We start from the raw sequence: 24,599 nt of genomic DNA on the forward strand, positions 1-24,599 counted from the left end.
ACAGTTAGCACAATAACTGTTTACAAAGGGATAATTGATCAGAGATATGCCAGATTTCTGAGAGAAGAAGGAAGTAATGAGATGGCACGGGACCTAATTTTCATTGTGAAAACTCAGTCCTGATTTGCAAAATGGGGCCACATTTTCCAGGTGAACCACTTTTCTTCTCCAAAAAAGGCTGTTTAGTGTTGAGGACAAATCCTATGGAACTTGACAAGCTTGATTTTTTTTTTTTTTTTTTTAATACAGAACTTGGCAAAGCTCAGCAATTTAACTTTGAATCTCTGGATTCATTCAAGCAGAAAACAATAAAATTCCAGTATACCCTGCAACAATGCAAACCAGTATACCCTGTAACAATGCAAACCAGTGTATTCTACATCATATCCCTGTTGAACTATGAAGACACTGTCCCTGTTCTTGTTTTTATGGGTGCTCCTGGTTGATTTCAGTCAGAATTCAGGGTTATAGTTATCTAGTTTTTTAAAGTATTCTGAACAAATTCTGTTTTCCTTCTATTGAGTGATAAAGGTTTGTTGTCGTGAGCCAGACATGGGGGTTTACTGCTGCAATGCCCACTGTATAGGCAGGAGGGCTTCTAGAACATAGATTTGCTAATATACCTCAAGACTGACCTGTACCAATGTACTTTTCTGGTCTTTTTATCCTGGAGAGTGTCAGGCTGTCAAACATGCAGGGTGCATTGTTGCCCCAGGTATACAGGTGTCACTTGAGGATGAGAGAGGGGCTTGTTTCAAATCTTAGATAAGTTCTTGCAGGTATTGGAAAAATTTGCATATGTTCTGAATTGAGTAAGTTCTGCATATTCATGTCTTCAGGTGCTCAGATACTGCAGTGCTGGGGGCTACTTAAACCCTGAGGTAGACTTTTCTTTTCTTTTTTTTCCTTTAAAGTGTCTGAGGTTTTTCCTTCATTACCCTTGCTTCTGCTGCTGCCATCTTTGGTCCTCACTAAGGACTTTAGTGTTCCCCAGGGCTTGGCAGAGCCTGTTTCTCTCAGGCCCCACTGACACTTAAGGCCATGGACTTGAGGAAAGTAAGGTGGATCCAAGTGTAGAACAAATCACTACTGTGCTCCAGTCTGCTCTTTTCCCATATTTTTTTCCCTCTGGAGTGGGCCTAGTGACTCCTCACATATTTGGTCTTATCTCAAACCAGATAAGGCTTATGGCAAGGTGATGGGATTTCCTGACTTTCTGCAAAGAGGTCCCTCTTAGCTCTTTCCTCTTGTCCACCTCTCTTTCCAAGGTGCTGGCTCAAATTGATCCATGTACAGTGTGGTTCTCACCTTATCCAGAAACCTGCGTACAGGCTAGAAAACTACCTCAGTGTTGTGGTTCTGTCATCTCACAGTGGACTCAGTAGCAGCCTCCTTCTCTGTTCTGATTCCTCTCTGGAGGACCTGGTAGGCTGCAAGGCAGAGGATTTATTGAAAAAAGCCACCCTTAGATGTGGTGGTGGTGGTTGTTGGAGACAGATGCAGAAGATAGCAGTATCTAGAACAGCTGTCTTGAAAGAGTCCTATAAATGGAAGTTTCCAAAGCCAGTCTACAGGAGTTAGAGACCTCCTGGAGATACAGCCTGAATGATAGAGCTCAGGACTCAATTTGGCTATGCATGGGAATTCTGGATCCTCTTTTCTAGCTTGTTGAGTCCTCTGAGTTAATTGAGGGGGCAGGTGTAGGGAATGTCATTAGAACACTGACTGACCCCTAGTAGTGTAGAGATCCTAGGCAGCTTTGGAAATATCATTTTCCAGGATATCTAGGAGAAAAGACCTTCCCTCCCCTTTCCAGTGGCTCGCCTGGGCAAAAGCCGGTCTGCTTCTTTGCTCTCATCTTCCTCCCATAGGAGCAGGTCTAGCTTCTCCATCTAGTCAAGTAGAGCCCTAAATAGCAGGAACAGAGAAGGAACCAAGTGCCAGCCTTGGCTCTTATAGCTGACAAACTCCAAGCCAACTTTTATCGCTAGCTGGAATAAGAGAGGATATGACCAGTTTTGACTATTTCTTCTAAGGAGGGAAGATAGTGATTTCATACACTATGTGCTAGTACCATGTTGTTACTTTGGTAGTTCCAAAGTGGGGTGTCAGACAACAAAATGCTAGTGGAGACACAGCTAGAGAGAGTGGTAACACCTACAGAGCTATTGCAACACATCTGTGGCATTTTCTCTTTGTGGTTTCTCATTTGAATTATTGATCTATCCTTACTGTGCTTAGTTCATGAGCTCTGACTAAATCACAGCCCAGAGGTTGTATTGACATTTTAGTGGGTCCAGAGGGGAAAAAACCACCACAGATTAATAAAGGAACATAGCATAAAAGTGCCCAGGCAGACTTTTATATTAGACGGCAAGTCAAAACTATGAATATATGCAGGCCTAGTTAATAAATAACCCAGAGACTAGTAGCTAAGAGGGAAAGATATAATTAAATCTGTCATCTGCTGTGCTTTTAAGTTGGATCCAGAGCAGTAATACTTTACACAAGAAAGGTAAACAGTGTCATTATTCAACAATGAAACACACACAAGGCTGACATTGTTTTTTCCTCCTTTGATTTAATAATTATTTGTAACAGGTTTAATGGGCTATTAGATGTAGATGATCTCAGTTTTTTACAGTGGAACCTTGATAAAGCCCTACATTTATGAAGGGTCATGACTTCTTTATTTTAATTCACATTTGTCATGGTGCTTTGCTGATGCCGACAGTACACCATTTTGGAAGGTCCTTGTTTTAAATTTGCTCCTGCTCCCAGGGTGTGTATGCTTTAGCTTGTCAGATCACCCATGTTAAAAATTCTCCTTTACTGTGTTCTCCCATGTCAAACAGACAACCCTGTGCAATGGAAGTGGATTTTCTCACTGTGGACTTCCTCTTCTTTTTTGTATTTATTTACTCCCGTAAATTAAAATCTGCGTAATACTTAATACTTCTCTCCCAAATCGATAGTTCTGGTTACACACATAATTTAAGCTGCTTTGGACTAGAGATGTAAAAACCTGTTTAATTGGTTAAACAGTTAAACGTAGAGCTAACACTGCATTTAACAGTTTAACAGGGTGTGGGTAGAGAGAATGCCCACCCCCCCACCTGCCGGGGTCAGGCTAGAGTGGCCCCTGCTGCAGGCAGGGGCAGCTCTAGCCCAGCTGATTCCAGTCCCATGTGGGGGCGCTGCTGGTGCCACCACGACTCCCAGCCCCTATACAGGGGCTGCCAGTTCCCAGCCCATGGGGGCACCTGAGCTGCAGGCAGGGGATTGCTCCGGATTACTGGGTAACCCGTTAATGTCCCTATATTGGACTCTGGAGGTTTTTTCAGGTGTCTCAAGGCTCCAAATGATGGTTGTTTAGCTTGCAGTTTTCTGTGCAGCACCCTGTTAAATAATATATGGAGTTCATAGGGTAACACTCATGAGTCTCTTGTACGCTGACAGAATAGGATCCATACATACCATCCTAGGAGCTGCAACATTGCAACTGGCTGTGTATTAGTTCTGTTTTTGCCATTGTTGAGGTTTGGTCCCAAAATGTCCTCAGTTGAGACTAGGGATGTTAAGTATTAGTTAATTAACTAATCGAGTAGTCGATGGATTTACCATAGACTAGTCAATATGGGGGACACACTCCTGCTGCGGCTCTGAACTTTAAATGTAGTAAGAGCCCGTCTGGGTCTTATTACATTTAAAGTGCAGAGTTGCAGTGGGGTTAGCTCCTAGGGGTGGCGCAAGCTGGGACTGATCATAATCCCAGCTCGTGCCACCCCCAGGACCGCTGCGGCTCTGCTTCCCCTCCTCACCCCCCTCCTCACACCACAAAGACGGTGGTGGGGGTAACCGGCTTTAGCCGGCTCTCTCCAGCACTGGCTTCTGCTCTTCCCCTGCCCCCCCCCCCCCCCGCTCTCTGTGATACAGAGGCAGCAGAAGAGAGGGGCAGGTGACTAGTTGAGTAGTCAACTAGTCACTTATATCCCTAGTTGATTCTGCAAATTTGTGGATATCCGTGTCTGATTTTTGCAGATATGAATGCAGATACTACAAATTTTGTATCCATGCGGTGCACTAACAATATAAACGTGTGTGTGTGTGTGTGTGTGTGTGTGTGTGTGTGTGTGTGTGTGTGTGTGTGTGTGTGTGTGTGCGCGTGCGCACGCGCTACAACTCTGCATTCTCCACAGGGAATTTTAGACAAAAGCATTAAAGGGGCTACCAATGTAATGTCTGCTCTGCCTCAGTAGCTGCTTCCCAAAGGAGGCAGTGGAAAAATTCCCTTCATTCCCCTTCATGTATATTTTCTTTGCTCATTGCTGTGCATTGTCTTTGGTTGTCTGTGCAACTCCTCAGCTAAATCATGCAATTAACTACACTAATAAGCTATTTACCACTGTTTTAAAGGCATTCAGTTGAAATCTTCCTGGGCATGTATCCATGGTATGGACAGGGTAAATAATTTCTAGACCTCTTTCTTACTACCCTTTCCTCCTACTTCCACTGGTATTACAAAATCTCTACTGGTTACTCAAAAAAACCCTAATATTGAAGGGAGTCCCTCCTTACCGTGGATCCAACAGAGGCTGTAGGTGTCTTAGGAAACATACAGTAGAAAATTATATGTTTGCCCTTAATGCAGGGTAGGGTGCATGTTGGCCAAAAGTTCTATTGTTTTATGGTTAACATGTTGTGTCACTGCAGCTGGTGATCTTTTTATTTTGCTGAGGTAGATGGAGTGATTCCCAAACCCATAAGTATCACCCTGGGAAAGCTTATTTGGTTTTAGGTTTGACCACTTGGGCATGTGAGGTTATCCTGTGCTAGAGATGCATCCCTGAATGTGGAGATGGTCTTGGCCCAAAGCATGGAAAGTCATGTGAAGCCTGAAAAAAGACACTTATAAAGTCCTGGGGGGAAGGTTCTGTATGTGCATTCAGAGCAGGAGACTTATGTGGAATGTATGGACTACTGTGTTCTTTTTGTTGTTGTAGCTTGTTTTCTCATTATGTGCTGGAGGAGAGTACTTTATAGCAAATGCATGCTGTGATTGTGTATAAATATTCTAGATATCATTATAATGGATTAAAATATCTATAGTAGTGTAATATTGCTCACATGATTGTAAAGAATCTAGCAAAAATTGCTTTATTCTAACACTGAACATAGTATTTTTTTTCTTAACAAAATTTACGCCTCAAGCTACCTGCTCCCTTGTCTTGACTGTAGAGCTTCTGTGTAGTAGGGATGTTAAATCCCAGTTAATTAACTGGTTAAACCTTAGGTTTAACTGGTTAATCGATTAAGTGGGACCCCACTCCTCCTACATGATGGGCTGCTGCTGGCCCCTGCATGCAGCTGTTAACCAGTTAAACTTAAGGATAATCAATTAACTACTTGAATGGGATTTTACATCCCTACTTTAGATGCAAACCTTTGTGTTCATGTAAAAGTTAGAGACACTGTCTAACCCACTTGTGTTAGGTCATAACAAGCTGAAAAGCACAGAAACATGTTTTCTTTTAGTTGCTCGTGTAGTATTTTATTCATTTCCCCATCTGCTTTGGCTTGGAAGATTGCTGAGATGCTTCCTCTGTCTGACCCACTTGGCATCAGAGTTGGAGAAGATCATCTTTCTTCAGAATCAAAGTTTATAGGTCTTGAGCTTATTAGTAAATACTTAGTTTTGCAGCTGATCACTCATAGTCTGCTGTTTTTTGTATCCTTTTTCTCTCCTTAATAACTGGTGCATTGTACTGCCCATAAAAACCCAAGGCAAGTACTCTTGTACTGCTTGTGTATGGAGAGGGGAGGCAGCAGCACGGATGTCAATAAGGGTACTAAAAATGGCAGACCCGTAACCTGTCACAGTGTCCAAATTGTTTGCTTTTTATTATTGTGCTTACACAGCCTCATGCAGTTATCACTACTATTAGTTGTAGTGAGGCAGCTCCTTGGAGCCCTGGCCATGGATCGGGACCCCATTGTGCAAGGCTGGCTCAGAAAAACACAGAACAAAGACAATCCCTGTCCCCCAAGAACTGACAATCTAAATACAAGACATGAGACGACAGGTGAAAACAGATGACTACAGGCAGATGGAGGGCCACAAGGAAAATTGCTTTAGAGTGTGACTTCCCCTATCTAGATTTCATACCCACATGTATTCCGAAGAGAGGGATGTGTGGGGGAATGCACAGCAGTAGGACCGAAACTAAATATTAACTCATTTCAAAGTGTGATATTGACTTTATTTCCCTCTTGACTTTCATGTCAATGACTGGTAATGGTAACTTTTTTTTTTTAAATGTGGTTAAAACCACAACATTATTTTTAAATAAATCACACCTTGCTCAACTAGAGTGTGTTGATGCATTCCGATGGCAAATGGTTGGGTTGTGCCTGTCTTTGAAGATGCCTTAATGCAAAAGGGGTATCAACTTTTTTGACTCTTCAGCAACGTGTGTGTGTGTGTGTGTGTGTGTGTGTGTGTGTGTATCACGCTATCATAAAGCTTCTCTGAACAGCTGCCTATAGTGGAATAACTTGGTGTTTAATGAAATCTGTTTCTATAACTGCTTAAGATGGCTACATGTGGTATTTATTAACTTGAACTTCGTTTCCATCTCTGAAAACAAACAGAACCTCAGCTTTTCCTTCTCTTTGTCCTCCCTTGCAAATCCTACAGGTTTTTTGTTTTGTTTTGAAAGTTGTGCCTTTGCAGTTACTGAACCCTTCACCTGTTCATGTTTGTGGGTATAAATGAGTTATAAGAGAATGCAGACCCATAAGGACTGTAAGTGAATGTTTGCTTTGTTCAAATAGAAAACCCTGTTAACCAGGAAAGCCTTGACTGGTGGGCTGGTGTGCACAAATAACACGAGAGAGAGGATTCAGATCCCATCCCCCAAATACCCTCTCACTTTTATTTCAGCATCTCACACTGCATAGCGTAGTAGCTGTTCAGTCATCTCACTCTTTCCCTGTACAAAACAAAATGACTTCATATCGGAAGGCTTTTAGTGTAGTTATATTAAAAAGGAACATATGTATTTATAAGCTATGACTAGATTTCCCCTTTGCCTCGGCAGTTCATTCATTCTCAGTGTTTGTCCTTAATGTAGCTATTTCCCATTGCCAATATTTTGAGTGAGAGAGAATCTTGAATGCTCAGCCCAGTCCACACATGACTTATTCAGTGATTTCAGAGCGTCTGTATGCTACGTTCTGTGTACAATACTTCATCTGCAGGCCCGTGACCTGTGCAGTCCCTCTGGCCCTCAAGGAACAAGGGGTAACATTTTATTGCAAAACAAAGGCTTTAAAGAATTCTGTGCATGTTTCCAAGTATACATGGAGTTCTAGGTGTATCCCATTAGATATATTAATACTAAACTAAGCTAGTCAGGTTGGCTTTATTTCAGCTGCCCCTGCAGTGGTCAGGTGCAACTGTTCCTTCTGACTTAAATCCATGTCAAAGCCCTTTAAGCTAACTGTGCACTCATCCACTTTCTATGAAGCTCTGGTTTTAAAATAGAACTATAAATGACACACACAAATCATAGATATGACACACAAATCAAATCGATCAGGTATATTTAATGTGTTATGTGCCACAAGATTGTGAGCATGTGTGCATTATGTCGGGCACAGGTTAAAGTTAAAAATTATAGGGTCAACAAATAGATTGCCAGAGGACCTTTACATTGGTGCAAGTTGAGGGTTCTCAGGACTTTAATAGGTTCCATCCCTGAATTCTCTTTGCTATCATAGCTGCTCTTGAAAGAAAGTGTTCTATTTTGAAACCTTAAAACTAGATTGCATAAAGCCCTGGAAAACATAACATAGGGAGCATTGCTTTGGCAAAGAGAGCTTAATAATAGATCTCTTAATAATAGATCTCTTCTTTAGCTTACTTTGATACCCTCATATTATCAAGAAATCTCTCTGCCATGTACCAAAACAAGATGTTCTCTCACATGTGTATATAATTTTCCTTTTGATTTGTGGGTTAGCTATTATTGCCACACTGGTTGGATGTCTTAAAAAATATTGAGTGGCTGCATGCACATCAGCATCATATTTGCATGTGAATTATCTTCATTATCTCTCAATGTGAGACTGTTCAAGAGAAACTACAGTAAAACTCCGATGGTCCAGCACCATCAGGAACCCGGAAGTGCTCCGGGCAGCCGGACCATTGGAGCTGCTCTGCCCCCAGCTTCCCCTATTCAGCCGCTGCTAAAACTGACCAGAGGCTGAATCGGGGAAGCCAGGGGCAGAGCAGCTGGGGTGCTGCCGGGTAGGTCCCCTAGCGCTGCCCCTCGGGGCTGCGGGACCAACTGGGCAGCACCCCAGGTGTCCCCGATTCAGCCGCTGCTGAAACTGACCAGCAGCTGACTCCAGGAAGCCCGGGGCAGAGCTGCTGCTCTGCCCCAGGCTTCCTGGAGTCAGCCGCTGGTCAGTTTCAGCAGCGTCTGACTTGGGGACACCTGGGGCAAAGCAGCTGGGGTGCTGCTGGGTTGGTCTCACCGTGCCAAGGATCGGCGCTATCTGACCAACCCAGCAGCACTCCAGCTGCTCTGCAGCAGGTGTCCCCTATTCAGCCGCTGCTGGTCAGTTTCAGCAGCAGCTGAATGAGGGACGCCTGGGGCAGAGGCAGACTAACGGAAGGGGGGGCTATGAGGAGTCTGGGGTAGTATCTCTGATAATCCGGCACTCCGTGGGTCCCAAAGGTGCCGGATTATCTGAAGTTTACTGTATTGAGAATGGCTCCACGAATGTGCTGATGAGCCTGTTAAAGTGGTAAGAGCATGTGAAGGAGACAAAAGGGGTACCTGCTTTAAATGAGTTCACCTTGGGAAAGTGACTTAATTGTAGAGCCCTGCATGGATAAAAATTGGTATCACAATCTGCATTTGCAAAAATGATCTGTGGATATCTGCATCCGCATCTGTGGATATAAAGTAGATCTCTGCAGATTAGCAAGGTTTTAAATACAAAATTTATATCTGCATTCATATCCGCAAAAGTGAGATGAGGATGCAGATACCCCTAGATATAAAGTAGATATCCATGGATTTTTGTTCTCCTTAATTGTTCTGTCTCAGTTAACCAATTGACAAAAAGATACTTTATATAGATCAGAGTGATGCAGTCTCCAGTTAAAGTTGCACAAGGAATTTCATTTTAATAATTTGTTCTCAGTTGCTTGCAAGTATGTCATGGATGAATTTAGGCACTTATATCTTTGGGGCTGAATTTAGCATGTTTGCTCATAGCCTAGATGTGACTATTTTTTGAAAGTTTGAAGAATTATTAGTTGGGCTTTTTTGAGAGTGATGAGTAGTGAAAGAATACATTTTAAGAAAAAAATGTACTTGACTTTCTGCTAATGGTGGTAAAAACTCGAGATCTAATAAGGATGTAGTCCCCTGACTGCTGGTACACCTCATTTGTTCCTATAAAAATTTGTCTGATTTACAAGGATTTTTGAAAAGTACTCTGCATGTACATGCTGTTTATGTATCATGGGACCATCAAGAGATCATTGATTCATCCTTTGATGCTGTACAGGCATGTTTATAAGTTTAACATATGGGGTAAGCTAGAGAGATGGTTGCCTTATTTCATACACTGTATAAAAGTGAATCTGGAAGTGAGAAGTTGAGCTGGGGGTAGGGGGATAACAGGATCATTCTGCTGGTGCCTAGCAAAGAACTGTACATGATACGGATTTTTTGTTTTATTAAAATGCTAGGAAATATAAAACCTACTTTAAAGGGTGATAGTGTTACAAATTGTAGCCTTCAGTCAGGAATTTCTAGTCACTCCTACAAACTTATAATTGACATGTGTGTAAACAGTAATGAATGCATTATTTATTAACATAACTGCATACTACCTTTTATATAGGATCGCTGCCTTGTTCAGCATACAGTTGGCGGATGAATAAAACAGGGCTCATGGAAATGGCTTCATTTACACAGGTTGGTTTGTGAGCATTTTGTAAGACCTAAGGCCACACTTCAGTCAATTAGTATACAACTGAAAACTGAACAGCAGTCTAATTGACTGAGAACAATGCAGCCTGGCTACTGGATGAGGAAGGGGCTTTTTTTTTGCGATTAAGAAAGAGGAAATATGTGATCATGTAATCAAACTGCACCAAAAATACACACATCCCTAATATATCTTAAGCAATTTAATTGAAAAATGACAGAGAAATGTGCAGTATGTTACTTGCACATACACCCTTCTCCCTCACTTGCAAACTCTCACCACTTGAAATTCACTGTTGAGCCCCTTGGCTTTGTAATGCACACTCCACCTTACTCACTTGCCATTCCATTTGTTCTCCTTTCTAAGTATATAACAGTTGTCAGTTATTTTTCTTTCCAAGTCAATCAATCCTCTTTTCTCTTCCCTTCCAATTTCAATAAGCTGTCCTAAGATAAGAGGAACATCCTCTCCTGGATTGGATACAAAGAGTAAGTATAAATGGTCTGTTTGCAGTGGAGAGAAGTTACTAGTGTTATCCCCAGGGTCTGTTCTGGGACCAGTCCTGTTCAACATATTCATAAATGATCTGGAGAAAGGGATAAACAGTGAGGTGGCAAAACTTGCAGTTGATACAAAACAACTTAAGATAGTTAAGTCCCAGGCAGACTGTGAACAACTACAAAAAGATCTTTCAAAACTGGACAGCAAAATAGCAGATGAAATTCAGTACTGATAAATGCAAAGTAATGCTCATTGAAAAACACAATTCCAACTATACATATAAAATGATGGGATTTAAATTAGCTGTTATCACTCAAGAAAGAGATCTTGGAGTCTTTCTGGATGGTTCTCTGAAAACATCCACTCAGTGTGCAATGGCAGTCTAAAAAGCACTCAGTGTTGGGAATTATTAAGAATGGAATAGAGAATATGACAGAGAATATCAATATTGCCTCTCAGAATCCATGGTCTGCCCTCATCTTGAATACTGTGTGCAGATGATGTTGCCCCATCTCAAAAAAGACTTATTGGAAAAGGTTTGGAAAAGGTCAACAAAAACTATTAGAGGTATGGAACGGCTTCTGTATGATGAGAAATGAATAAGATGAGAAAAGATGGGACTTTTCAGCTTGGAAAAAGAGATGATTAAAAGGGGATATGACTGAGGTCTATAAAATCATGGCTGGTGAGAAGAAAGTAGATAAGTGAAGTACTGTTTACTCCTTCTCATAACACAAGAACTAGGGGCTCTCCAAATGAAATTAATAGGCAGCAGGGTTAAAACAAATAAAAGGAAACATTTCTTCACACAACTCACAGTGAATCTGTGGAACTCTTTGCCAGGATGTTAAAAGACTTTACAAGAACTATACAGATTCGTGGAGCATAGGTCCATCAATTACTATTAACCAGGATGGACACGATTGGGCTGTGTCTACACTGCACCCCTTTTCCGGAAAAGGGATGCAGATTAGACACATCGGAATAGCAAAATCCGCGGGGGATTTAAATATCCCCCGCGGCATTTGCATTTACATGGCTGCCGCTTTTTTCTGTTTTGGGGATAAGCCGAAGAAAAGCGCCAGTCTAGACGTGATTCTCCGGAAAATAAGCCCTTTTCTAGAGGATCTCTTATTACTACTTGAATAGTACTTGAAAGTATTAGTTATTTAAAACCATTCACAGATGTATAATGACTCTGGGTTGGTAGATCTCTCGCCAGCAGTTCATTGTGGATTATTTGATATTCGAAATTCGAGCTGTTGGTTAGTGTTGATTGGGCGCACGGGTCACATGCTGTGTCACAAGACACAGCCTTGGTGTTTCTAACCTCTATTTGCCAGAAGCTGGCTGGGATGAGTGACAGGGTATGGATCACTTGATGATTACCTGTCCTGTTCATTCCCTCGGGGGCAGCTTGCACTAGCCACTGTCAGAAGACAGGATGCTGGCCTTTCACCTAACCTAGTATGGCCATTCTTATGTTCTTCTCCACCATGCAATGGTGGTTCTCAACAGCAGGTCTTTAAGGCATGCAGTAGTCTCCTTAATCCCTCTAACCCAGTTGGACTTTCTTAGAATCACTGACCATTTCAGCCCTGCTTCCACCCACGTAGAATTGCAGTCGTCTCTATATCCAAGTCAGGCCTCAAGTCATCTCATGGTGGCAGGCACCTCCCTCCTCTACTTCCAGGCCCCACAGAAAGGCTGGAAATTCTGCTCTACCTACTTCCTTAGATACAGGTGAGTCTGCTGGAAGTTTTGAGCTCTCCCTGGAGTGGGACAGGCAGTGAGTTGATCACAGTGGTTGCACTCACCTGAAAAATTTTCTAGTGGCTCTGAGCAAGCCAGCAAGTAGGATTTTTAAAAGGCTGTAGTTTTATTATCATCTAGTCTTAAAAGTAACAACACTGGGCATTCTCATGAGAAAGTTGGTGATATTAAATCATTTACTCGGGTTAAAGCTGTCTAGCTCAAAACCCTCTGCTATAACCAAATTGAAACCTTTTGGTGCCAGTGATTCTCTGGTTTGTGAGGCAGTGGTACAAAGATGTTTGTCTAAATCATCCTTTGAAGAAAAGAAAGATCATATAACTTGATCTCTCTCTTTTCCTTGCTCAGCCGAGTCCTTCATTCTGGCCTGAATAAAGTGAGAAATTTGATCAGACCTGCTAGTGTCGCTCTCTTTGAACTAAATGAAATGGAATAGACCGAGGTTACAGAGCTCAGGGTTTTTCTTGTGAAGCTATCAGTGTTTTGTGTATCAATGGAAACATGCATGAATAGTTTCCAGCAGGTTCCTATATACTCCAATTCAGCTTTCTTTGTATCACAGCGTGACAGAAAGGAGTCTAGCGACAGAGTAATTCTTTTGGCCCAGCTAGCAGTCAGTGCATGGTGGAAGGGTACTTGTGAGTTGTGGTGTAGTGCCAGCTATTTATCAGGGTGTACCTCATTCCTGGATATTTATTCTGAAACGTACAGTCATAGCTGCACTTTATCTTAGGATAGATGCTTGTTCATCCACTAAAGAAATGATAATGCCGGAACACTTGCATGAATTTCAGTTGAAAATAAAATGAGGGAGGAAAACAGCGAGTCAGATGTTCACGTGTCAGTTGGGCTGGCTCTCGAGCATTTGCCTTGAAAAGCAGTAATCCAGACTTCATGCATAGTGGTGGTGGTTGCTGGTTTTGTTCCCCCCCCGTGAGGGGAATGGGAGCAGAATTGGCAGCATAATTATTGTAGCATTAGTTCAGATGTTGTGAAATGTCCTTCTGCTGTGATTATACAGGGTTTCTTGTTAAGTCCAGCTCAGTGTCTCCAAGATGTGTTGGGGTCCACTCCTAAAATAAATAGTTTTACAAGAGGCTCTGGTGTTGGGATGAGAATTGATGGGTCAGTGCCCAGAAAGAATTGAGCTGAGTGCTGAGAGAGATCCCAGTGACCTTACATCCTTTCCAGAATCTGAGGGGCACTAGCTTTCATGAACTTCTCCGTCAGCACTGCAGCCAGGATTCTGTGTTTAGATGCTTTCTGTGCTTACTCTTGGAGCCTGCTTACAAGTATTGTCTTTTGCCAGTTTTCTTAACTGTGGAATGCCAGTTTTCTTCTTTATTTCTTCTCTTCCCCTCCCCCCACCCCCTTTTTGGTATGTGAAGAATAACACTCCACAAACTGAACGAAACCAAACGTGGGTAGTCCATTAAATTTGGAGCTTTCCTGCTTTGAGTGATATCTTACAGATAGCTGTATCAGCTTCAGTAGGATGTTACATGATATCTCCCTATGCCGCCGCCACCTCCCCCCTTCAGTGATGTTGCCTGCTTCCGTTCACCCTTACTAGTTGTAGCTGAACCTTTGCTGTTTATGCCTGTTAAAGAAGTTAATCTTTCTAAAAGCCATTGAGCGCCTTGGCACAGTGTTGGAGCCTTGGCTACGAGTGTGCAAAACAGCCTTCCAAAGACTAAATGTGGAGTGTTAAAGAAAAATGTGTGCTGCTGTTAGTTTACATGCTAGTCTGCAGGATCCTGGGATACATTTTGTGAGCTGGTAAAAATTTTGTTTAATCAGTCGCTCAGAAACCTACAGGCGAGCTCTGGGAAGCTCAAAAACTTGTCCCGGCCACCAATAGAAGTTATTCCAATAAAGCGGATTACCTTACCTACCTTATTTCTCTAGCTCAGTGATGACATTCCAGTATCATTTATACTAACACAAATTGCTTGAGTCAGTTCAAAGAGTGACTCAGTAAAATCATTGTTCCAGTCTTTACCCACAGCCTGTCCTTGATGTAATTAACAAATCAATTAATTAAAAGTCATCCTACGGAAAAGCAAAACACACAAAATGTGTAAAGGGAAGATGGGAATAAGTGAAATGTTACTCTCCTAATGAATTCTTGAAAAGTGTCTAAGACCTGAGTGTCTAAGACCGAATTTCATTCGTTGTCCTGGCCAAGTTGGAAGGGGTGCAAGGTATGATGACCTCATAATTAAGTGTGCAAAGGTAAAGAGGAGGCATTGGCATATTGTAATTATAAGACCCACTCTGACATGTTCTTTGGCATTGAGTCTTCTGTTACATAAAGGCTTTAATACATTGTGAACTTTTCCAGGGCTCGCTCATCTGCTGCAGCTTGGGGATTCAAGAACAGCAGCTGTTAATTTAACCTCTTAGGGGGGCCAAGTTCATCCATGATATCATCCCATAGAAGTTACTTCAAGGATGAATTTGGCCTTTTATTCCATTGCCAGAGGGATAGACCTGACTTAAACCCTTGGCAAGCTGGTGGTTCCAGAGTCCCGCTATGGAAGTGTTTTTACATAAATAACAATTATTTCATCTTGCTCACCTCTCTCCCTCCCACCCCAAAGAACTCTGCCAATGAAAGGGTTAATAGGAGAACAGCTGCCTTTCTAAGCTGGACATTATCTTGGGAGACTGCCAGTGTCTGTCTGCTCCTCTCCCACATGCAATACAGTACTTGGATTACTGGAGGAGTTTTGAGAAGTGCGGAGTGACGCTGTAGTTTTGCATCTGTCTGGCACTTTAAGTGAGGCTTGTTGCCTGGTGAAGAGTCTCCTTGTTTTCTCACACTCATGGAAATGAGTCCTGTTGCCATCAGGGATCACTTGCGCATACAAGATGCATGTTCTTTAGCATTACCTGTGGTTCAGCAGGTTTGCAGAAGCCCCTCCTTAAGAATAGCACTACAGAGATGAGTGTTCTTGCATGGAAGCTTTTAGCCTTTATGATTAATGTTTTAAGTGAATGTGGCAATTATGGTATGGTCTATGTGATCTTGAATAAAAACTTACAGTGAAGGAACTTGCCCAGACAAGAAGCTGGTTTTATTGCACAAGGCCCATCTGCGTTTAGCCCAGGGCTTGGAAGAAATACGTTCAGGCTACATACATACATACATACATACATTAGTGCTAAGAAATGATAATGTAATATGGGTTTTTTTTTGCAGCAGTTGGTTGCTAAGAGAGTTCAGTGTGGGTGACATTGTGATTTTAGTGGTGAGGGGAATAACTTTTGTGTAACTTTAGAACAAGAGAGTGCAAAATAAAATAGAAGCAGTTAAGGCGCATATTGCAACTAGCCAGAGCTTCCCCATAACTTTAAAATATAGGTCTTTAGTGATAGATTCAACATGTACAAATGTTCAGCATTATGTGGAGATGACTATTCAACATATGAGCCAGGAAAGGCTGTGGCAGCGATTATCAGGGGACTCTGTTGGAGAAGAATTTAATTTGGCAATGGCTTACAATAATATAAAAGATAAAGGTCCCTAGTAACTCTGGCTCGCTGGAGTAACCCCATTACAGTTAGAACTACTGTTCACATGAGTGAGGACTTGCCAGATTGAGATCTAATTTAGAAGTATTTATTTGTGTAAAACCAGGCCAGTAATGCAGATAATGTGGAATTATAGTGCTTGTTACTGTACTGGATGGAAATCTGGACGTTTGGTAAACACCAGTGTATCCTCCTATTCTGGAAAATGAACTTGTCACATGTTGAAAAACTACAAATAACAATGACAAAACATTAATCACTGGGGCTACGTCTAGACTACGGAGTTTTATCAGATAAAGGTAGGCAGATTGCGCTCCGCAATTCGTGTACCTTTTTCCAATTACTTTTTCGGAAGAGGCTTTTCCAAAATTTGGCCCGTCTACACTGGGCCAAATTTTGGAAAAACCTCCTCTTGCGAAAGAACGCTTATTCCTCGTGGAACGAGGAATACATGTGCTTCCAAAAGAGTGCGTTTGCTCTTCCACAAAAAATGTTGGAAGAGCAGACGGGTTCCCTGACGCAGCAGAGTTTTTTCTGGTATCCTGGAAAAACTCTGTAGTCTAGAAGTAGCCTGGAAAAGCTCAGAAGAGATTATTGTCATTCCACATTCATAGGGTGCTATAATGCCATTAGGTCCTCAGAGTGCTTTTAGGTGATACCAGAATACAAATAGATGATGATTTCCATCCATCCCGAATAATGCTTAGGAAGTTGTATCCTGGATATTCTGATTTACAATGTGTCCTTAAAATGCAGAGGAACAGCAAGGCACCTCTGGGTGCTACTATAAAACAAGTAGTAAGTGATAATTGTGAGGAGGTGGAATATACTTGTAATGTCTGCACTGGGACTACATGTGATATGATTCATCTTGCCTTTCACCAAAAAATCCAAACTGAAAAAAAGGAAATGGTTCAAGTTCACCCGCCCATCAAGCTGCCATCTGTAAGATCCGACCATCAGCCATAACTCCACCTGCCTGAGTTGCAATTATCGACAGTGGGGGTTGGGGGAAAAAGAGTTGAATCAAATGAAGCTCAAGGGTAAAACTCACTGAAAGTCAATGGGATTTAAGCTCCCAAGTTCCATAGGTGCTTTAGAAAATGTCACTCCCAATTTGAAACTTGGCTACTTGTTCATACTGAACCATACTCAGCATACAGGACCAGACGAGTTTATGCTCTTCCATCTAGCTTCCAGTTTGCTGTTGTGGCATATTCTTTCCTAGGTTTCCTGCTTGTGCACTGTAGGGCGTCCCATAATAGCCTACCTGGGCACTTTTTGGGATGACTCAGATTCTCTGATGCATTTATTTGCTGCATGAAACCTTTGTCTGTTCTTGTTTGTTTTTTAAAAATTAGAATAATTTCATCTAGTTGTATGCAACATCACACATGTCCTTAAAGGCCCTTCCCAAAGCGAATGGTTCACATTTTCTACCCAAGTCCCTTGGAATTATTCCTACACACAGTCCTGTGCGGCTACAAAATTTTTATTTGTATCTGTGTTCATATCCACAAAAATGACCCATAGATCAAAAAGTGAATATCCACAGATTTGCAGGGTGTTCTAGATACAGAATTTACATCCGCATCCACATGAGCAACAATGAGCCACAGATATCTGCAGGTGTGGATACGCATGGATATAAATCCATGGATTTGCAGGGCTCTACTTATACACTTATGTTTCGAAAGTGATAGGGAACTCTTATCAGTTACGTGGGAATTTTCTGTCTCCTTTAGGAGAGAGTCTTTCCTCCATTCCCAATTGCCTTTTAGACTTCTACAGGAACGTGATGTACCTGAGAACAAAGACAAAGGCTTGTTGCAGCAGATAATCACCCCGATGGAGAAGTGGAATGATTTCTTTTTCCTTTACCAACAAGGTGACCAAAGCATTATGCTAGTTTAAAAAAAAAAAAAAAAAAAAAAAAGGAGACAAGCGAGAAAGTTACATGTTGCGGAAACCTTTGAGAAACATGAAAACAAAGCAGTCAGTTTTTCAAGCGTCCTCACTTCAGGGGGAAGGGCATAAAAGGTATTTCTCAAGGTGGGTTAGAAGTTAACGCAACAGCTGGATCCTGTCCAAAGTGTTTTTTGCAGGTGCCCAAAGCATGAGGTTATTCTGGCTCTACACCCCTCAATTTTTTTCTCACCCATGCTCCATGTACTTTCTTCAAAGTGTCTCATGAGCCAGGAGCTGTGGCTGCCTGCTGCCCACTGCCGTTGCTGTAAGGGTCATGCTTGCAGCCTCCATTACTTATTCTCAGCTTGCTTGGCACTGGGCTTTTTTGCCTGCAGGCTGCCTTTGTAGGCAGATGACATGATGTAGTGTGGGAACAGCTTCTCATTGACAATATCCCCCAGCTTGCGATAAAGATGAGTCCTGAGACATTCTTATTTAGACAACAGTCAGAATTGCTCTCACGCTCCCCCCATCTTCTGTTTACCACATTGGCTCTAAGCAGCATAACAAGGAGGGGTTTGGATTGATTTGGTTTACAGAGGATGTGGAGGTCCTTTATCAGTCAGAATGGATTAAGATTGAGGAGAATTTTCAGACTTTCTCTCCGTAGCACAGGTTATGTTTTTGTCAGGATAATTTCTGACAGCTGAGCCATGAAATAAAGAAAATGCATTTACCCACAAACACATTCAAACTTCCACCATTTCCCCACAAGGCCATATCACTGGGAAGACTTGGAATCCCTGGTTCTGTACATAGGAAAGCCAGCGTAGTTTGCATACGTGTCCCTTCTCCTTCTCTCCTCTCACCCCAATTGAGATTGTCCAGAGTGTCCCCTGTAGAATTCTGCAGTGTGACATACAAATAACCATCCCCACATCTTCCTAACAACTGTAGCTGCAGAATATCTGTCTCAGCATGCAATATTAATCTCCACTCAGATATAGAGGCAATTATGGGCTGCGATGGTCTGTTCCATTATATGCATTCTAAGTGTAGTTTTCATGCCCCTGGCCTATGTGCTTCTTAGATGGACTATATCTGGACACTGCTGTTAGACAAAAAAAAAAACCCTCTGTTGTTCAGCTAACCATTTCAGAAAGGCTTCTGTTTTGGGGAGCGTCCTTTCTCCTTTGTCAGTAACTTTGTTTGGAGGCACATCAGGACTATGCAATAAAGAAACACATGCTTACAATCAAAAGAAGAATGAATTTGCATTCTTCTCAAGTACTTTTATGTGGGCCCATGACTTCAGGCTGTAACATAGGCACTCAAGCCAAAAATGTATGTGCATTTTTCCATGCCACATGCTGCCCATCCAGGTCCAGTAAATGGGGATGGTTGGACAAAAGAAAGGAGAATAATATGACGTCTTCCCACGAGCCTGTACTGGAAATGGAAGATAAGTTGCACAGCAAATTAAAACCTAGCCCCACACACTCCTACCCTTCTACCCTCCCATTCATCACTTTCCTTCTGTACATACCCTGCCATGAATAAAATGTCCACTCCTCAGCTCTTGGGTGATTAGTAGCAATAATAAAGGATGTTTCCAGCAGTTCATGATGGAAAACTTGTTGAATAATTCAGGTAGGAGATGTGCCTAGGAAAACAAGGTTACAGTTACCAGAGAGAAGATTTCAAGAGCAACTTAATATTTGGAAATAGGTAGTCCTAGAGGACAGCAAGTATATGGGGAAAAGAAACTCACAACCCCCGCCCCCCCACCAAATCCTTCCAGAAGGAGGTGAATGCAACCCCTAAATCCAAAAGGTGTTACCAAATAATTGTTGATCAAATTCTCTTCCCCGCTCTTGAGGCATGAAATTGAAAGATGATCCTCTTTCATTTTTCTACTTCCTTCATGTTCTCTTTTCTTTACTCCTCACTCTTTATGATGGTACAAAAATAAACCATTTAACATACTTAAAGATTTTATTTGAACTGAACTCTTGGATCAGTTGATGGTCTTTTCACTCCATCGGACCCTAAAACTTGGTGGAAAAGGCTCTATATAGTAAACTGTTTTATACGTAACCAGAAGACCAGTCCATTGGTTTTTAATTGGTAACATTCCACAAACAAAGCAAGGTCAAAAGCAACTTGTAAAGTCTTATACTTAGGCCATATTTATGTTTGTTTTCTTTTTATTTGCAATGTACAAAATATTTCGGATGCACAATTTGAGAGGTGTTTTTTTTTTAAGTTCACTATTGTACAGATATTTGGAAAACTATACATGTGAGAGAAATTAGGAATGTTACCCTTTGTATTTAATACATGCAATATGAACAGCAACAAAAAGCTCGAAAGCCAGAGGGTGATATTTGTAGGATTATTCTTATTTTTGATGCCACTTCTGTTCTTTTTCAAGTTACATTCCAGTCCTTCTTGGCAGTGGAAGACAGATGTATGCCATTTAGCATTTCTATTTACGCAAGATGTTGGAATGTGAAGTTCATCTTTATTTCTATCTCTGCCCCCTGCCCTCCCTTTTGAAATGTTAAGCTGAAGAAAGTTGGTTTTAAGGTCAGGACTAGGAAAGGAGACATTTGAGCCACCAAACAAATAGCATTGCTTGTTCCAATCAGTTGCTTGTACTGTTGCCATAGAAGCCCTCTTGGAAACAAGAAGCCAGTAGATGTGTCTGTATTGAGATTTAAGTGACCAACACAACAAAACAACCCTTATACCTTTTCTCTTATTAGCATTTTTGCTGCAAGGATTTCCACTTCAACGAAAGTTCTTCTTACTGCTTCAGAGTAGAGCTTTGGAGGCGGGGAAGGGCAGAAGAGGGTATTTGAATCTGAAAAAGGGGCAGGGACATTTGGACTTTGAAAGTTTATAAAATGAATTCCTGTATATTAACTTCTCTTCTGTTAATTGCTAAGCCAGTGGCATTAATGCCCTGTGGTTTTAATGTGGGCATGTTAGTGCCTTTTACAATGTTTGACAGAGATTGGATTGGGTTGGCGTCCCAAGCCCATCTGAGGTCAGAGAGAGGCCAAACTGCCTCATTGGTTTTAATTGGCAACAGGAAGCCCAGATAAATGGCCTAGGGCAGGCCCTGCTTCTCTATGGGACAGTAAACAGCTCTGGGTCCTTAGGCCTGGGCAAGCAGTTCGGCACGGGGCAACAGCTGATCCAGGTGCTCAGGCCTAGGTTCAGGCTGAGTTGCAGTCTGTGCGCCCTGGCGCTAGCTCAGGGCACGGCAACGAACAGTCCAGGTGCTCAAGCCTATGCCCAGGCTCCTGTTTAGGGCAGGCAGCAAACAGTTCATGGGGCTCAGGTCTCTGCTCAGGCCGAGCAACAGTAGGGTTCTCAGGTGTCCGGTATTGAACCGGACAGTTCGGTATTTTCGCCTCCTGTCTGGTTAAAAAAAATTCAGAAAATACTGGACACCTAAAATGTCCAGTACTTTCCGATTTTTTTTTTCTTGGCCAAGAGGCGAAAATCCCAGGCAGTCCAGCTCCATACAGTGTGGGGTTTTTTTTTTTTTCCTTTTCCCTCTATTTTTTCTGAAACCATCTGTCAACCCTAAGCAACAGTCAAATGTGCCCAGGTCTTTTTCAGAGGGGGCAGCAAATATTTCAGCCTAGGTTTAGGCTCAGCAATAGTCGGGTTTCCCAGCTCTGTTGGAGATCCGACAAGCGCAGGCAGTTTACCCAAAGAACAAGGGGAGACTGCCACCCATGGATGGGGTTGGAGGGGGGGGAAGAAGAGAGACTCAGGCCCATCTGCTCCACTGCATTCAAGCCTAGGGCCCTCACAGTGGCAGACTTGTCTGCCACTGGGTCAGCAGAGATCCTGTCTGCAACATGCTGACTCAGTTCACATTCATCTCCAGCCATATCAGGGTCCGCTATCCCTGAGCACCTCCCCCTGTGGGTGGCTAGGTGGCAGTTCCTCTGGGTCCTCAGGCAATGGAGCCTCTGACAGGTCTTCCCATTCCTCAGCGTCTGGGATCTGCAGTGGTCCAGGCAAGTACTTTGCTTCCTGGAGGTGCGTTCCAGCCGTGGGAGCTTGGGGAAAGGCGTTTGGTCCCTTCAGCATCTGGGGCCCAACTGAGCTTTTAGCTCAAGCCTTTAGACTTCCAGCCCCGCCCCTCCGCTTCCTGGTGCAGAGCAGGGTTGCTCTGGACTTGCCCACCAAAATAATTTGGTGTGGTCTTCCCCTTCTAATGCTGTAAAATATGCCACATCAAGATTCCTGAAATGTATTCCTGTTCTTAAATGTAAATATTATTAAGAATTCCCTATTTTTTTGACATTTCAATTTACTCTGTAATGTTGTTACATTAAAATAATAAAGAAAAAACAAAAAACAATTTGCATTCTGTGAAAGTTTCCCGGATCTCTGCTTCACTGCAAACTCTGAGCTTGGCTGAATTGTTAGAACTTTCATCGATCTTTGAGTGACTTGGTCCTCAGCTTCTAGCAATCTGTGGCTGATGTGACATATAACCCAGTGCACCCAGTCTAAGACTTTTCTAAGGCACAACCTATGTGAATGAGGTGAATCCCATGCAGGACAAAACTGAAGATAGGTTTCCCATAAATCTGTGCAAACTAAAAGATGCTATAGAATAGGGGTGTGCAAAATACGGCCCACGGGCCCTATCCGGCCTCCCAAATCTTTGGATCCGGCCTGCAGCCTGCCCCTCCAGGAACCTCAAACATGCTCCCTGCCTGCTGCAGCCTCAGGCTACTCAAAGTGTCTGGCTGCTCCATGTGCTGCAATTTACTGCATCTCAGAGGGAGAAGTGGGAGAGTCTTTGTGGGGTGCCCCCACTCCCAACACAATCATTGCAGCTCTCATTGGCTGGGAAACTGGATATAAAGCTGATACCTGCAAATTTACAGGATTCTAGATGCAGCATTTGTATCCATTGCTGCTTCTATATCTGCAAATATGAGCCATGGATGGCAGCAGATGTGGATAGCCCCGAGTATAAAGTAGGTATCTGCTGATTTGCAGGGCTCTACAAATATTGAGCCTAGCTCTTTACTTGGACACTAAGCACTTACTTCCCTGGCTATTCGTTAAGGGACTGATCTGGGGGCATCTTCCTCTCATTATACAGGAAAGCTCTTGTTGCATTCAGTGAGAACAGGATTAGGCCTTAGGCCTGTTGCATTCCCGTTAGGATCAGTAATGGGCAGAGGAGGGGGAAAATAAGGGACCCGGTCAAGAAAAGCCTTATGTTGCTAGTGAAGCAAGTACTACTATTACCAATTCAGGCAGCTAGGAAAATTGACACTTCTGGTAGGTTTCTGTTGGCTTAGGGTTTCCATCCTTCTCAAGGACAGAGAGGAATACAAGAGAATGATTGAACCGTTCTATGAATAAAGCTGCATTCTACCATGAAGTAATAGCTGTCAAGGTGGGAAACAATGGATGCCCTTTACAGTGTAAGTGAAGTACTTCCTAAAATAACTGTGCTAGTCTCACAATAAGAGGCAGAGGAGAATTAAATACATTGACTGTATTTGTGAAGCTCCAGTCAGTAAAATGTGCCTATGTTATAATATATACCCTCTTTTAGCGAATATAACCCGTGGGTTATATTCGTTTTTACAAACCCTGCACCCCTCCCCCCGTGGGCTATACTCGTGTGCGGGGTATATAGGGGTTTTTTTACTCGATGGAAGAGGATCCCCTCCCCCCCTACCCTTTCACTACATTTGCTGGGCTGGGGTTAGGCTCCCAGCCAGCGACCGAACAACACGGGGAAACTTAAAAGGGGCGCAGGAGCCGGGAACGCTCCGGAGCTGGGGCAGAGGCATCCCTAGCAGAGGTGCAAGGCGGGAGGCTCCCAACCCGGGCTGACAAAGGGAAGGAGCCCGGAGCAAGTTGCTAGGCGGCCAGCAGCAGCGGCGGGAGTCTGCAGGCGGCCACGGCTCTCAGGAGCGGGGCCGGGGCATGGTGTTTGTTGTTCCTGCGCGATCCAGCCGGGCGCCCTTCCCTGCCAGCAGCCACCGCATGATTCATGCCCCAGCCCAGGAGCAACAAGCGGTTCATGGTTCGGGGCGGCAGGGCAGGCGCCGGCCCAGGAGCAACAAGCGAGCGCGCTGTGGGTGCGTTGGCGGTGGCTGCGGGCAGGGAAGGGCGCCCGGCTGGATCATGCAGGAGCAGCGAGCAACAAGTACCATGCCCCGGCCCTGCTCCTGTGAGCCCTGGCCTCCTGCAGACTTCTGCCGCTGCTGTTGGCCACAGAGCAACTTGCTCCGGGCTCCTTCCCTTAGTCAGCTTGGGCTGGGAGACTCCTGCCTTGCACTTCTGCTGGGAATGCCTTTGCCCTGGCTCCAGCGTGTTCCGGCTTCTGTGCCCCTTGTAAGTTTCCCCGCATTGGTCCGTCGAGGGCTGGGAGCCTAACCTCCCGCACCCATAATATACCCCCAGCAGAATCTTGTATACCCCGTGGGTTATACTCGAGTGCGGGGTATACAAGATTTTTTTTTTTACTGAAATAGCAAAAACCGTGGGGTATATTCAGATGCTGGGTATATTCGCTAAAATACAGTACTTCAGTGGTTAAAAACAAGCATGATCCAGGTCAGACATTACCATTCTCAGTGCTTTGCCTTATTGCTCTTAGGCATGTGAGGATGGAAGGGTCTTGAAGCAGAGTAGGAGCTAAATGCAGTAAGGTGAATCGGGCAGAGTGAGAGGCTTAACTTGCAATTTCCTTGTTTTGGTTGGTTTAAGTCTGACCCTTCACATTGTTTTAGTATTTTATATTTCATTTCCTCAGTTTTGTAAGGAATGGAAGGGGTGGGAGCTGTGCATAAGGGTCAGAGGTGAGGCAT

The 24,599-nt window shown here is 43.2% G+C and overlaps 1 protein-coding gene across 6 annotated transcripts in view; it reads left to right on the top strand.

Annotated features, from left to right (window-relative positions):
• The window catches only part of AKAP13 (A-kinase anchoring protein 13), a 374,025-nt gene that overhangs the window by 27,335 nt on the left and 322,091 nt on the right, over nucleotides 1-24,599 (top strand). The window lies entirely within an intron of this gene.

The sequence above is a fragment of the Pelodiscus sinensis genome, chromosome 14 (assembly GCF_049634645.1).
Source record: "Pelodiscus sinensis isolate JC-2024 chromosome 14, ASM4963464v1, whole genome shotgun sequence".
Taxonomy (NCBI): Eukaryota; Metazoa; Chordata; order Testudines; family Trionychidae; genus Pelodiscus; species Pelodiscus sinensis.